The sequence below is a fragment of the Mesoplodon mirus genome (assembly GCF_964341445.2).
Source record: "Mesoplodon mirus genome assembly, chromosome: 9".
Lineage (NCBI taxonomy): Eukaryota > Metazoa > Chordata > Mammalia > Artiodactyla > Ziphiidae > Mesoplodon > Mesoplodon mirus.
In genome coordinates, this window is record NC_138985.1 from 85,490,052 (window position 1) to 85,504,522 (window position 14,471).

Below are 14,471 nucleotides of genomic sequence, written 5' to 3' on the forward strand. Positions count from 1 at the left end.
TAGGCAAATGCCATTCATAAACAAAAGTAAATAAATGAGTTACAATCAGTGAGTTAAGAGTTTGATAAGGAGACTGTCATAGCTTTTACACTTTTGTCCTGTGTGTGTGTGTGTGTGTGTGTGTGTATGTGTGAGAGAGAGAGAGAGAGAAAGAGAGAAACTTGCATGAGAAAATTCTCCTGGATATCTGAGGTTTTCACTATCTTGTTATTTTATTAATATTCACTCATTTTTAAACACCACACTTAATGTAGTTTAGACTTAGATTTAACTATGAGTAACAGAAAACCTGAAATTAAAATGGCTTAAACAAGAGAGACATTTCTTTATTTCTTAAATAAATGAAGTCAGTATTCCAGAGCTATTTTGGCCATTTCTTCATCAGAGACACAGGCTTCTTTTATCAGGTTCTCTACCAAGTTCAACACATGGCTTCTACCTTATGGTCAAGGTGGTTAATTGAGCTCTAGATATCACATCTGCATTCCATATAGTAAGAAGAAGAAAAGGAAAAAAAGCGGGCAAAGTCCTTATATTAGATGTCTTTCGAGAGGTTTTTTAGTAGTTTCCATAGGCAATTCCAGGCCTGATATGACCATGTCTCCCTGTGAGGTAGCTCATCCAGGGGTTTTTGACAGAAGAGATGAAACATTTAGGTTCCAGTAGTAAGATTTCCTTTTGAAGATTAATGCTGAAGTATTGACAGTCAGTAGATGACTTTCCTGCCTTATTGTAGAAATAAACAATTATTTTGGCACATACTAGAAGTATGATATACACAAAGCTCTGCAAATGAAAATCCAGAACTGGTTCTCTGTTGCAGCAAAGTAGGCATTAAGGAAGATCCACAGTAAAAGGGGTTGGTCCCATTGAGGGAAACATTAGTGGTCCCAGGCCCTGATAAAGATATACTTGATAAGTGACAAACTTCTTTTAGAACAGTTTGGAAAAGATTCACTTCACTAGATTGAATTAACTTAGAATGGACTAATTCATGTTAGTAGGACATTTATAATTTTATAATTTCATTGTATTTTGTCCAGAAAATAAGAGGCAAGTGATAAAAACTCATAATGAACTCCTCACAACCAACAAGTAAAATAACTGAATGGTGTTTCCACAACAAGGAATCATAAATTCATATAATGTCCTTGAGTACTGGATTTGCATTCTGATGCTGAATTGGCAGAAAGACTTAGAGAATAAACTAAGAGCATTTGGATTGCTATTTAAGAATACTGGTATAGGTTGTTTTCATTTTGAAATTATCTGAAGCATATTGTTTATCTTTAAAATATATAATGAACATGGATATGACTCAGAAAAAAAAACACTGAGTGGTGAACATATGCTAAGATTATATTGTCTTTTTGATTAAGTTATTTGTATAGTGACTGATGCATTGTGAAATATTCTCACAAATTTAACAAAACGGATTAATTATGGTTAAATGAAAGTCTTCATTATCATCCAGGAACTTAACAGCTAAGAACTATTCTCCCCCGTATACTCCAAGTTCACTAAGCTTCTGATATCCACAAGTGAACTTCATATTAAGCACAGTTTCTATGGCCCACACTACTTTTTGAGGGTCCATGAGAATGGTTTACTTATTTTTAAAGTAACAGGAAAAAATGAACTTTTAGGTAAAAATTTTTTAATATTTAATATTAATGTATTCATATTTATACCAACACAGTTGTAAAATATCATTTTTAATTTTTTAAGGGAGGAAGGCCCCACAAAAGTTATAATGTCCCCTTGGATAGCCAATAAGAATCTGAAGAAATACCTCCACTGGACATGAAGAATTGCATATAACAATCACACAATAACACATAACAAACAATAACTTAAGCTTCTATAGTATTAACTACGGAGCCAATGCTCTTGTGTTTTATATTAATTAACTCATTGAATCGTTACAGCAAGCTTCTGAGGCAAGTATTGATATTATAAACGTTCCCATTTTTATGTGGTCGTTGCCACTCCTTCACTTCTAGGCAAGATCTGGAAATATCTGCTTCTGAGCAGTAAACATAAAAATGCTACAGCCACTACATTATTATCTGCTTAGTAAAACAATGAAGCAGAATTAGTCATCAAGTGAACGTTGAGTTTCTCCCGCCACATTTACCAAAGATCTCCTTATTTTGGGGGTGCATTACCATCCAAAAGCTTAAACAGGCTTTAAAGGGTTTTTTTTCTGCTGCCGTAGTTGTTTCTGAGCTTAATGAAATGTTAGATGATTTCTGCCAATTTATTAAATCTTGGAATCACTTACTTTCTTTAAAAATAAGAACTACATAAACTGCCACCATATTGGCTCCAGTTCCATGGCAGCTCAGTTTCTTCAGAGGAATAAAATTTGGCAACCTCTGAAATTATATTATTCCAATGTTATCTTTGCTGGCAATAGAATATGAGTTTTTCCAACTTAGAAATTTTGCTTGAGTTATGCACATAAAGGCAGCTTTTGTATAAGCTAAGATGCAAATACAGACTATAAATTGAAAGTAAATTAATCAACAAAAATGACAGAAATTGTGCTGCCATCATATTTTGCATAACCCCACCAGTGCTTACTTGAATAAGGGAACAGGGCAAACGGAAACAGGTAACTAGATGACTATTTCTTACTAAAATGCATGTTTGCTAGAATTGTATGTATAATTTCCATATTCCTGCATTACTTGTTTCATCGTTAAATATGGCTTTAATTTACTTGTTAGAAGTTAGAACAAACTACACACAAGCTAGTATTTTGACATGTTGCTATTAGATTCTTTCTATCTTATATATTTATATATATGATATATACAATACAGAGAACTATTTACCTAGTTAATTTATCTGCAATAACCAGTATCACTAGTGAAGACTTCCTATATGTTCACACCAGTTCTCTCTAACAACTTATCTAGCTATATTATTACTGTAATAAAATGAATTATTGCATATTCTATGCACTTTAAATAATGTTAATTAATACACTAAGCATGCTATTAAAAAGGATCTTAAATGTTTTATGTATAGTTGAAATGTTTGGATCTAAAAGAGTGATATAAAAACAGCTTATTAATTTTATTCTACTGGAGAATATAATGTCTTCTTGTTAGAACTCATGCACAGACTGTATTTAAAAGCATATTTCTGAACTAAGAAATATGGAATGTCTTTTAACCAGAAACCATCCCAGGACCATAGACAGTTTATCAGAATAAATCATATATTTGGAGAGCTTGAGTAGATTTTAGAGGTTACCTCATCTAATGCTCTCATTTTACATATGAGAAAAATGAGATGCACAAAGGTGAAGTGATCTTTACAAGGTTGCTCAGCTGTTTAGAAGCAGAGATAGAGTAGAAATAAAAACCAAGATGTTAGAACCTCAGTCTCCTCATTACTATCCTTTACAATACACTTTGTTACCTGTGTTACGTGTAGCACAATTCAAAGTTCTGTTGCTAATATATTTTACATTGTTTGGCAAACACATGTTATAAAGAAAAGATGGGAGATGTATATTACAAGTCAAAATGACTTGAGAGCTGTCTTTTGGCAATAAAATTTCCATAGATTATAGCAGGGAGAGATGAAGCAATTATTTCATAAAAGAAGATACTACAGTTTTTGAGAAAGAGTAGATGAGGTTTATTCCCAGAGATCTATGAACAGACTCACCTATAATTGTGAAAAACACAGCTAGTCTTCCTCTGTGGATTATGAAACAACAAAATTGGAGATCTTTTCCCACAGAAGTTGAGAATTGCATTTCCAAACAGAACTACTATTTACTTTTTTGGAATAAGAGGTTTTAGAGGTTAAAGATCAGATCATTAAATACTTGTCCTTGAAAACTCAGAAAAGGCATCACAGTCAGACTTTCATATCCATGGATTCCACATCTGACTGTACTATGCCATTTTATATAAGGGACTTGAGCATTCTTGGATATTGGTATCCACCGGGGTCCTGGAACCAATTCCCTGAGGATACTGAATATAAGTTTGCTTATTGCTTCTTGATATTCTACCAAGGACAAAGTTTTGATTTTGGCAGAATTAGGGGAAATGCCTTTTATGACTTCAACCTCTTTTTGGACATAGCAAGATTTAGACCTACTTTCATGGATATTCACCTGGAGCAGGAAAAAATAAGTTCAGACTGTCTTCCTAAGCATCCTGAGGTGGGTGAAATAGAGAATGTACCTTTCTACTCTCATTCTGAATATATGTGTGTGTGTGTGTGTGCGTGTGTGTGTGCATACATATATATGTATACACACATCTTTCTTCTGTGTGTCAATGTCTCTTTTAAAATAGTGTCTGCACAAGTGAATAACTAAAAAATTGATCTGTCCCAGAAAAAGCACAGTGGGATCCTTTTTTTCTCTTAGGGCTGTTGGGAGAATTAAATATTGTAACACATGTAAAATAAAGCACTTAGTCAAATGTCTGGCACAGAGTAAGTGCTCAATTACTGTTATTTATTGTGGGTGCAATGGTACCTTTAGCTGTTGAGTTAGTAAGGCTTTTTTCCTATAGCACCAAAAGATATTCTGAAACAACTGGGGCAAATCATACTTGCACCAGCAATGAATGAGAATGCCCATTTTTCTGTCACTACCCCATCAGCATAAATGTGCACTGCTTTCTTGTTTCTTTTTTTTTTTTTGCACCTCTGATATGTAGTGAAATATAAAATAAATCCATTTAATCATAGCACAAATATAAGTAATAACGATTCTATCATAGGAATAGGTAGGAGAAGTTCAATGTCTTAAAACAACACAGCACATAGAAAGAATAATGACTTTTAGAGATATGGTTATTGAGACAAATTTTCTTAATGATGTAAGGAGCAAACTGAATGACACCTGTTCTTTTCTTGATAAGATTCCATATAGGTGGAGGCCTATAACAGTGTTCTCAACGTGTGGTCCCCAGACCAGCAGCACTAGCGTCACCTGGCAACTTTTTAGATATGCAAACTCACATGCCCCACCCCAGACAGTCTGCATTAAAAACTCTGGGGGCGAGACCCATCAATCTGTGTTTTACTGTTGTGGCCTTTACCGTTACGGAGCACAGGCTCTGGATGTGCAGGCTCAGCGGCCATGGCTCATGGGCCCAGCCGCTCTGCGGCATGTGGGATCTTCCCGGACCGGGGCACGAACCCATGTCCCCTGCATCGGCAGGCGGGCTCACAACCACTGCGCCATCAGGGAAGCCCTGATCTGTGTTTTTAAAAGCCCTCCAGCTTATTCTGATGCCCGTTAAAGTGAAGAACCACTAATATATACAAAAGGCCTCTCTCACCCTCTTCCTCCTTCCATGTCTCCCTTTCAGTCTTCCTTCCCTTTACCACCATCTCTTCCTCTCTCTCTCATTCATCTCCCTCTTTCTCTCCCCAGTCTTCCCTTTCTGTTCCTCCTACCCTCCCTCTACTGTGAATAGGTGGTCGAAAGTAGGCAGTGAATTATTGTGAAACTAGAGAAGTTGACTAGTTTGACCTAAATACTCAGCTGATAATTAAATGAGCCTGATAGGAATGCCTGTCTCCTTGCCTTCAGCCTGACATTCTTTTCACTATGCCACAGTCTGCTAATAGGTTGAAATGCTCTTGAAGAAACCTCCTTCTATTGTCAATATTATTGTCCTCAGAGACACTGTCTCCCTGAATATAATAGAATTTCAAAGCTTACTGATTTAATCTTTCATGCTTCAGATCCAGACACTGCGCTATACTCTAGGTGAAAGATTGCTATTTCTTTATTATTAAAGGAGGAATTGTGTCTTCTTAGCTATAACTAGTTACATCAGCCTTCACATCAAAAAGGTAGTAATTTTCTGAACCAGAGCTTGGAAAAGTAGTAAGAAAATAATTTTACAAGTGTCTTTTTCAAGAGCATGAAAATTATGAGGCTGTAGGTTCAAACTGTTTAATTGAAAATGTGTCCAAGTTAAGCCAGACATAAATTTATATTCTTTCTATCTTTTTCTTTTCTTGTGGCCCTTCTCCGTTGCTATGACATTTTATCTTACCCCAAAGGCACCATGAGGAGATGGCTAGATAAGTAAAAAAGTAGACAACCTGTAATAAAGGAAATTAAGTAGATGACATCTTCAACCCAGAGGTAATAAGGGATTTTTTTTCTTATATCTTAATGAAGCAATGATAAAGCCTTACCTGATTCTCTGCTTCCAATTTCAGTCTCCTTTATCCTCAACCATGAACTCATCCTTCTCCAAACCGTTCCACTTGCATTTTCCTGCTCCTCAGTGGCTTTGCAGAGTCTATGGGTTCATCGCTCTTTCCTCAACACTCCAAATATTTCCTCCCTCAATTTCTACCTTTAAGTTCTATTCCCCTAAATGAAGCCAAACTTGTCTGTACCAAGTTTAGCCCAGGTTTTCTTGGAGGCATCCTGTAGAATTAAAGTCATTATAAGCTCTTAGTAATAAACTTTCTTACTGCTAACTTAAAAATTTTTTTATAAATTCTTTTTTTTTTATAAATTAGTTTTTTAATATTTAATTTTGGGTATGTTGGGTCTTCGTTGCTGCACGTGGGCTCTCTCTAGTTGCGGCGAGTGGGGTGCTACTCTTCATTGCGGTGCGCGGGCTTCTCGTTGCTGTGGCTTCTCTTGTTGTGGAGCACGGGCTCTAGGCACGTGGGCTTCAGAAATTGTGGCACACGGGCTCAGTAGTTGTGGCTCATGGGTTATAGAGTGCAGGCTCAGTAGTTGTGGTGCAAAGGCTTAGTTGCTCCACGGCATGTGGGATCTTCCTGGACCAGGGATCAAACCCGTGTCTCCTGCATTGGCAGGTGGATTCTTAACCACTGCGTCACCAGGGAAGTCCCTACTTACTTAATTTTAATTTCATGAGCAGGGTCTTAAATTTGAATGCTTTTTAAGGGCCCGGCCACTGGTAGCAGATCATTTTGTGAGAATATTCAAATTTACCTGGCTTTCATCTTTGTCAAGGTTCTTCACATGTATAAGAATGGTACTAACCTTAAGATGTGGGCAGAAATGCGTTTAGGGTAGAGAAGTTTGAGGATTTGTTGAAATGACATATGTAAAGTGACTAGTGTGTAGTGGACCCAGACTTGTTCCTCCACCTAGAATTTTGTCGCTCTTCTCTTAGCATCGGAAATCCTGTGTTGCTTTATGGTCTCTCTCCAGTGCCTCATCCATGAAACATCACTTAGACGTTACTCACAAAATTTACATATATTTTATGACCATGCTTCACTCTATTTGTTAATAGGCAACTATCTTCTTTTCTTAAACCCAAACATGATTTCTTGTTAAAAATTAGTATTTTTGAACAGTTGTTTAGTCATTTTTTTGAGCTCTTTATGGTACCCCGTTTATGGAAAATATTCAATAGTTTCTGATGAATTTAGTTTTAAATTTTAAAAAGTAGAAATTAAATAGCAAAGTTTAGAAGAGGGTGAAACAAAACAAGTTGAAATATTACTTGTCACACTGTACATAAATAATATTTAACATAAGTCCATTGCTTATGTTTCTTACTACCATTGTAAAAAACAAATGTTTTTGCAAGAAGTATCCCTAACTTTATGAAGCCATGTTCTTCATCAACTTATAATTGCCAGATTACTCAAAAACCTCTATAAAACAACAGGTTTCTCTGTGTGTAAGTGGGGGAGGGAGTTGTGTGTATAGAACTTTCTCAAATATTGACTTCAACACCTTCTGCTTTTTTCCTCTCTTCTTCCACCCAAATATTTTATATTTCCAATAACTTAAAAAAATATGGTGAGGCATGAAAAATCATCAGGGATAGCTAGAGACAGGGGAAAGAAGAGAAGAAATACACCTAGGAGTAGGATAAAGCAGAAAAATAGAGAGTATTTACACCACTTTTTAGACTGGTAGCTTAACACTTTACCTTCCAGGACATTGTATTATCATAGAGTAATCTTCAGCTTAATAAAAGTGACTAGAAAGTGAAAATGTCACAGATTGATAAAAATAGTAAGTCACAAATCATATATGATTAGCAGCTATTAAAATCAGGGATATATATATATTTTATATATATATATATATAATATATATATACACATACATTTTAAATAATCCTATTTTATGAACTTGGGTTTTTTGTCAAATTGGTCATAACTCCGGTAAATGGGGAAGACCAAACTGTCATAATAAAAAAGCACAAATCTTCCTCCCAGATAAGTGCACACTGGAGTAGCTTCAGGTGATTTTTGGGCTTGGAATACCTCTCAGGTTGTTTTACCTTAAACTAAGACCTTATGGCTCTTGATATTTCGAGATATCTGAGATAGAGTACACAGAAGAGAATTTTGTAAAACAACAATTTCAAAAATACTTTTTAAATGAATTAAGGGAATTTAATCATGGTTAACTGTCAATTATTTAAATTTAAATTGGGGACTCTGAAGAACATAACATAATAAGCTGTAATACATAAAACCATTCTATATTAAGTTGTTAGGCGATCTAGCTGATTTTTGAAATGAGTTAGGTAAAATGTTACTAACATTTCTATGGTAGAAGCTATACAGAAATATTAATTACCACCCTGATGAAAGTCTTAATCAAAACAACCTTTATGTTAATGGCTATTATTATATCCAATGATAAGAAATACATATTTTTTACAATTGCCTAAATGTATGTTTACAGCTATTAAAATAAAATAAAGGTGATAAATATGCATTTTGTATATAACTGACTTAAAAAAAATTTTAGGGGTTTGAACATTACCTAACTACTTGTTAATACAATTAAATATTTAAGAAAAATCCAAGGGAATATTATTAGTTCATAAATATTACTTAGCGTCAAAATTACTGAAACATGTATGTACTAAATATCCCTCAGAGTTTTGCACTGTAGTCTTTCATACAAATTGTGAATCTGTGCCAATACCCTACCCCAACCCTGGCAAAAAATAAGATATTTATTTTTAGAGGAAATTAAACTGCACTTTAAATAGTGAACAATATGCAGACATAAGCATCATCCAGTCACTCTATGGTTTTGATTAAAGTCAAAATTTATTCATAGGTTCACTTTTAAAATCCACACTGTGTTTAAGATTAGGAGAAAGTTTTCATGTCTTATATGATATGTTTCTTTCCTTTACTAGATTTTTTTTCAAAATCTCATGTCATCAGATAAGAGGCATATATCCTTTTGGGGAGCTTCACTTTTATGGGAAAAATAAAACTTTCATAGCAATCAAGGGGAGCATATATTATTATGACTAGTCTTTTCCTTGTACTTATTTCTTTCAACAGTGGGAATTGTCAGCAAAAGATGAATGTTTTTAGAAATTGCATGTGAGAATTTTTGTGATTGTTCTTTTAAAGGTGGCAAAAATATACAAATATGGGGATAGTGATGTACCTACCTACTCTGTGCCTCTCTTACAGGTTTCCTATAACTTGTACCAATAGTCTTATCTCTTGAACATAATGCATTCATAATGTCATGATATTTGGGTAAAAACTATGACAAGCATGATTTCTTTCTCTTCTTCTTCTTGAAAATGGTTTCAAGAACTGGAAATTTGACATTTACCTCATTTCTGAAGTGAGACAGTCTTCCCAGTAGTAGAAGGAGGTTGAACAAGTAGAGAGAAGTGTTTAAACATGCCTGTGTGGTCAGATATCTGTTGTATCACAGCATGCATTACTCATGTTGCGTAATCCACTCTGGAAGCATGCCTCAGCCACCTGAGTGTGGCATATCAATGTGTAAAAATTGGAGTCACTCTGTAGAATGGAAGCAAGCTTTAATAGATGCTGCGCAAGCTTCTGAGACCAGACACCATGAAGATTCTCTGGGTCATTTCATTAACAAATTGTATCTCTGCAGCCTGCATTTCTCTACTTATCTATTGAACAGATAATAGGAAACAACTACTTTCTTTGTGAAGTTGTAAATAATATGACAGAAGGATATTAAATGCACTGAGATGTGACAGAAGAGCTAAAACTTGTGGGTTTTAGAATTTTATGATGCAGCCTTTTTTTTTCTTCATGAGTACATGTAAAGTAAACAGATATATTTGAGTTGTTTATGTGGGCAATTACCAATTTAACATTACAGCAGCTGAAATGCAACTATCTTAAACTCAGAACTTCTTCTTATACTTCTTCCTGAAATACCACTTGCTGAAGGGCTTTACTAAAGAGAGAAAAAAAAGTTATCTCTTAGCCTTATCCATAGTCCAACTTCAAATGATGTAAAACCTTTTATGATTATAAAGGTGGTTTTATGTCCATGCTTCTCACAATCACTGTATGGCCCCTATAAAGGTGATAGGAGGGCACCAGCTCTTCTGGTCTAACATAGCTTTATCCTGTTTACTGAAATAGTTCCAAGCAGTACCATGCCGAGATGATACATTACTATTCTTACTGCTATCATCATGAGAGCTCTTTTGGTTTGTCTTTTGAGGGCTTAGTAGGATTTTACAATTATTTTTTAACAGTAAGTGAACAAAAACTCAAGTAGAGATAAAATTGGAGAATTAAGATTTCAAGGGGCCTAGGCATTGTATTTCTTATTATCAAAATTATCTCAAATTCTATTGGTCAATATACTTTGTTGATTCAGACATTGTTTTCAGTTACTACAGATTACCGACACATGTCTTAGATATGATCATTTTGGTTTCCTTATCAAGAAGTAGTTGTTTTGTCTAAAGAAGTGCAGGGGGCAGGAGAATAATGGCCTTGGAGGCAGATCCATCTAGAATTAATTTTGTCTTTGACCAGTTATCAGCTGTGTAAATGACAAGTTACTTAACTTCTCTGAGACTCAGTTCCCCTACCTGAATACAAAAAACAAACGTTTCTAGTTTACAAATTAACTTGAACATACTTATCTCTACTCCTTTCTGAGACCTCATTAAACTGAGAGCAAAGACTAGGAGAGGAGGTGACAACAAATGAATGTTTACCATAAGTTTTTTTTTTCTTCTCCTTTTTTAAATTAGTTTCTGCTTTATAACAAAGTGAATCAGTCGTACATATACATCTGTTCCCACATCCCTTCCCTCCTGCATCTCCCTCCCTCCCACCCTCCCCATCCCACTCCTCCAGGCGGTCACAAAGCACCGAGCCGATCTCCCTGTGCTATGCGGCTGCTTCCCACTATCTATCTACCTTACGTTTGGTACTGTATATATCAAACTCTTAGAGGAAAACATAGGTGAAGTACTTAGAACAGAGCTGGAGACATAGTGAGACAGAGCTGGAGACATTGTTTTGTCTAAAAAACAAACAAACAAATACTTAATATTATATTTTATCTATTCCCTAGAGAAACTCTCTTATTCTTATGCATGTTACTTTCTTTTTTCTCTAGGGATCTATCCAGTTACATATAAAATAGTATGTTGACCTTCTGTAAATGTCAACCTTCTCTTATTAATATGGTGTCTCACCTCTATTCTCTGTTGCACGAAGCTTCTCTTTCTATAAAAGTTTTCTGGTTGAATTTCCATGAAGAATAATTCTCTTACCATTTGTCAGGGTCAGGGAAGAGTAGTTGCTTGGATGCAATGGGTGAAACACTGAGAAGGAGGTCTAACTATCCATGTAATGCCCAATTCATCCATATGAGGTGGTGTTACTGATTCATCTCCTGCCTTCAGATTAACCTAGCCCCTCTATCCAATCTCTGATCTTGTCATTCTCTAACTTAAAACTGTTCAGTAACAACTCTCTGTAAACAAAAATCCAAACTTTTAATTTTGGCCTTCAAGAAAGGCTCTTTATTGTCTACACACCAATCATGGGAAATTCTTTGACACAAGGAAAATTCTCTCGTACGTTTTTGCCTTTATGCATTCTATTCCTTCTGCTTTATACTCTTTAAACTCTTGTGTACTTGAAGGATTTTCTACAATTTCTTCAAGTCTTATTTCAATTGTTACTTTTCTGTGACTCCTTTGGACTTACCCAAAGGAACTGTTTTTCTTTTTCCCATGTTTGCAGAGCACATGGAACATTTCAGAGAAAGGGAGAGAGAAAATGAGAAAGAGAATAACGTTAACAACACACAATGTTAATTTTAGGATTAAGAAGAGCTTTAAACTATGTAAATAATAATGATTTATCAGAAGCTAAGTCACTTGTATTAACCTAAATTTTTAAAAATTGCATATCTTTCATAATAAATAAGTGAATTCATAGAACTTGTAATTATCTTTCAGTTAGTAGCACACCATATATTACAGTTTCTAAGGATGTTGAAGAACAATTGAACTTGATTTATCCTCCCTTATATTTTCTTTAAAAGAAAAATTTTCCAATACATAGATAATTGACACCTGTCAGCTATTATTTGCAGAAATCTCACATTGATATCTGGCTTAAAACATGCGGATTGACACAGAGTATTGAGTCTGTTTTTATTGCTTTATTTCCCCCTATATAATTATTATTAGTATATATAATTGTGTTTAAAGTGATTAAAGGAAAGCTAATATATATTATAGGGAGTTAAAGTATATATTGCAGTTTATATTTTGCTGGGTTGGTGGGTACCTTAGACTCATTATATTCTTACTTTCATAACATATACAGTTTTTTCTTTTTCCTTTTCTTTATTTAGGCTCTTGATAAAGAGCATAGAGGTATGCCCTATCCTCTTGTTAGCAGAACTGTGCTCTTTGGGAATTTTTGCCAACATATCCATAATTCTTAGTGGAGGTTTCAAGAAGCTGAGATAACAATGCACATTTTAAAGATCTTTTAAGGGTTTTGTAGATAATTATTCAAGTGGCCTTTGTTATAAAGAAAAAAATTAGAGAGAACAATATAAATATTTTAAATATGTCAGAATTTCCCATTACAATGATAGTAGGGATTTTAATTAATTACAGAATAATTGGGGTAGAGTGGGACCTTTTCATGTGAAGAAGACTTGGGAATGAGCCCAAAGTTTCTAAACTGCCTCCTTTTAGTAATAACAATGACTGATATTAGTACACACAATATTACACCTACAATATTAGAGGAACTATCGTGAATGGATTATCTCCTTATATCCTTAGAACTCTTAAGGGACAGGGACTTATTTTATCCACATTTTTTAGATGGGTAAACTGATACAGAATTGTAAAGCAATTGCTAAGTTCATGCAGGTAGAAGATGACTGTGTAGAAGATATTTAGAAGGAATATTTGATTCAGTTGTGGATATTTAAAAATTGACATTCATGGGTATGGCAGTGAACATCTTTACATACAGCCTCAGAGTATTACATAAAGGCTTAACTAATTTTCCCAGGTTTTATTCATTTCCTAAATCAGTAAATGATAGTTCTAGCTTAGTCTTGAATGGATGAGCAAGAAGAAGCATTATCATCATTGGAATTACAGAAAATAAACACAAATGAATGGATTTGATATTAGTAAGGATAATAACCACAAAATAAAGTTGAATAAATGGATATATGAATGGTAACTGGACAGGTGGATGGGTCTCCATCAACTATTTCAAAAAGATCCAAAAGGAGCTGTTTTGGTGTTTTTTTTTTTTTTTTTTTTTTTTTTGGTCTGATGGGATCCTTCCCAACATTTTCACAAATCTTGGGCTTCCAGCTCTGATGGAATTACCTGATCTAGAAGGATCTAACATGGCACAGGGCATGGCACACTTAAAGACATTCTAAGGGCTTTTCCATTGCAGAAATTTGAAAAAGTGAATTTACTTACGGTAGTTTTTTTGATCATTTGGAACTTTATTAACCAACTCTGCACCCAGGAAGCCAAGAATTGTCTGTTTACTCACACATTTCCATTTTTCTTTGTGGGCACATGAAAACTTCTCTGGAAATATTCTATCTGGTTCAGCAGAAGGTCAGTTTGAAGTAAACATACATAGAGATGCTTGTGGAATAGAAATTTACCCTCTGTTACTGCTGATTAGGAAATTACCTTAAATGAATTGATAAAGACAGTTTTTCATCTTATTATTCTAAGAGATATGGTATTTCTATTGTATATGTGTATACATGTATGCATGAAAATTAGATAGTGGATAGCTTGTTTCATTGTTAAGGTAAGGACTTTCGGGGGACTGAGAACATTTGTTGTTAAATGTTTTCTTGTGAAAAGAAACATTGCTAAAATTTAAAAAATACATTGTAACAATATTAAGTATAGAAAGCATAACTATAGTTAATTGAACTCCAACCACATTTTCTGTCCCTTCTGTTTTTCCTTTCAGTAGTAATTACAAGAAGTGGATGGCAGAGATAGGAAGACTACTTGAAGTTGTAGCAGCTGAGTCTTTGTTGAATGCCTGTTGGCTTCTAAATTGCTTCTAGGTCTGTCCCTGCTGGTGGAGTACCTAAGCTTTGTCGTTCTTTAGAAAACTCTGCTCAAGATGTCTACAGGGATTTTTTTGTAAATTTAAAGAACAATGTCCTTCTTTGGAAACAT

At 34.6% G+C, this 14,471-nt stretch overlaps 1 protein-coding gene across 1 annotated transcript in view; it reads left to right on the top strand.

The window, feature by feature from the left end:
• The window catches only part of KCND2 (potassium voltage-gated channel subfamily D member 2), a gene marked incomplete at both ends in the record, with an annotated part of 468,862 nt that overhangs the window by 19,861 nt on the left and 434,530 nt on the right, over positions 1-14,471 (top strand). The window lies entirely within an intron of this gene.